This window comes from Strongylocentrotus purpuratus, unplaced genomic scaffold, assembly GCF_000002235.5.
Source record: "Strongylocentrotus purpuratus isolate Spur 01 unplaced genomic scaffold, Spur_5.0 spur5_scaffold_2, whole genome shotgun sequence".
In the NCBI taxonomy this organism is placed as follows: Eukaryota; Metazoa; Echinodermata; class Echinoidea; order Camarodonta; family Strongylocentrotidae; genus Strongylocentrotus; species Strongylocentrotus purpuratus.
This window is the reverse complement of record NW_022145605.1, coordinates 20,828,766-20,831,137: the sequence shown is the minus strand read 5'-3', so window position 1 is coordinate 20,831,137 and position 2,372 is coordinate 20,828,766. Positions and strand designations below refer to the sequence as shown.

Sequence of the window (2,372 nt, the reverse complement as noted above, 5' to 3'; positions counted from 1 at the left end):
TTGTTTGTTGTCTCTCTTTTTTCACCAGCTCTCCACCCCACCTCTCTCAATAGCTTTTTATTTCGTTAGAACTCCCATTTTTTAAATCCCACTGGTACCCCTTTTCTTTCTCTTTTTTCTCCACCTCTCTCTCTCACACATACCCTTTCTCCTTCTTTCTTCATCTCTCTCTTTATCTTTTGCTCTCTCTCTGTGGGTGTTTGGATTTAGCGAAACATACTGAATCCATTTTAATTCATGGTGTGTACTGGGTAATTATAAGTAATAGATAACAGCAAATGGTATATTAATAATTAAACAAGATAAACAAAGTAGGTCATTCACTTTTACGTTCACGTTTACATCCTAACTTAATGATTTCACGAGAAAAACCACACCATCAAACAAGAGAAATTTATATTTGAATATTGACGATTTAATATGGATAATCAAAACAAGTATTCAAGGTTATTGACGAAGACAATGTTGAAGTCGATAATGATGTCAGTGATGATAATGATGACAGCAATGTTGTCGGTGGTGACGGTGATGAAGCAGTCAAATAACGATTTCAGTGATGATGTTGATGATGATGAAGATGACGACGATTTCCCTTTCAAAGTGGTTGGTACCTTTTGCAAAAATGTTTTTGGGAGGAACTATATCAACCATTAGATTTCAAATCATACGGTCTAATTGTTTCAGACCACAGTACTGCATGGGTGTACGTTTCGTTCAGAGAAACTAAAGGGGGGAACCAATTCCATATCGGTCATTTAATTAATTGGATTAAAAGTAAATGGGGAGCATCTCCAAAAAAGGGAAAATTTTCATTTCATTAATAGAGTATCTGTTCTTCCTATTAATAAAATACAGGGCTTGATCTCCACCAGGACTCCTGATGTAGACATGAGTCCTAACAATTGCACCTAGAAAACCTGGCAACCTGCAGTATTGGTAGAACTGCTGCTGTGTTGCTTCTACTTCTTCTCTTGATGTTGGGAACTTCATGAATTGTTTCCTTCTTCTTGCAAACACTTCTGACACGTCTTTGATGACTCTGCATACAGAAGACTGAAAGTTGTGCCTCATTACCATGCATCTTTTGGAATGACCCTGTATAAAAATTTTAAAAATCCTTTTAGTGAAATATCAACTAGTACAATTTGTTACAAGTTACATGGCCAGATCAAATTCTCAAACTGAGAAATGTTTAAAGTCCTTAAAATTGTAGAATAGATTTTTTATTAAATCAGGGCTGTCAACCCTCTTGCATTTAGAGGGAGTCTCACGCCACCACGCCCTTCCTCCCGCTTTGATGTAGAATCTCCCGGTTTATGAAAAAACCTCCCGCAAAACATGGTAACCGCAATTTTACCCTTTTACTTTTTCGCTCAGCCCAGATTAAATAGAAATTTACTAAATACTAAATAAGGTAAATTACTCACCAACAGCATATAATCAAAGTGCTGTCACTACCTGTATAGGTATTGGGTCGTTTCTGTCTGTCATCCTCCTCAGCTCTTCATCCACCAAGTTGATGAGGTAGAGCGCTGTCTCTTTGGAAAACCAGTACCTGGTCCGAAATGACTCATCATCATACACTTCAAAAGGGTTCATGGGTCACGAAGGCCTCTCTGAGGTCTGCCTATCAATGTTCCGATCAAGCTGGCGGAGATGGTGAATATATTCAGCCATGCTGTCTCTGTCACAACAAAATAGAAAAAAGTGAATTAAAATTAGAACATGAAATGAAAAAATATCATTCATTGTTTATCAAATACATCCTATGATATTACATGTTTTGCATTCTTTGTATTGTAGACAATCTGATTTTGAATAGCTTTTGCAAACTCTAAAAAAAATATTAACGATACTTTGATTGCATTAAAGAAATGAGTGCTACTGATTCATACTATTGGGTATTAAATTAGGAAAGATGATGTCACTGAACCTCCATAAGAACGTAGGGGCCAATTCCATTTTTTTTGTTTGTTAAAAATCTACTCATGCTTGATAAAATGTGAAATTAGATACATGTACATGTAAATTAGCATTAGATGTCCCATGTGAAAGGTTGAATTTGACTAAGATTACATGTAGATTAGGAAGAACACACATTGATTTATTGGCTATTTGCTTGCACAGATTTTAAACTTGCTTCAAAATTCAAGTACAACAATGTATTGATGTAGACTCTAGGCCTAGACATGATCATGATGTAGACCTAGTATAAATTTGTAGGAGTTGAGTGTAGAGACATTCGACAGTCAGTACTAGAGTCTAGTCTAGATCTAGATCTAGATGGGCCTAAAGACAAAGTACCTCTCATTCAGCTCAGACTTGTGCTCGAACTCGGTGACGGTGAGACACACAAACACTCAACTTCTCAA

The 2,372-nt window shown here is 36.4% G+C and overlaps 1 long non-coding RNA gene across 1 annotated transcript; it reads right to left on the bottom strand.

Moving 5' to 3' along the window:
- Positions 1-403: 403 nt before the first annotated feature.
- LOC115926734 lies at positions 404-1,755 on the bottom strand. The gene is made up of 2 exons (XR_004065242.1): positions 1,428-1,755; positions 404-1,095 (listed from the first exon to the last, which is right to left on the bottom strand). It is a non-coding gene; the product is annotated as an uncharacterized LOC115926734 (long non-coding RNA).
- Between the last annotated feature and the right edge of the window lie 617 nt (positions 1,756-2,372).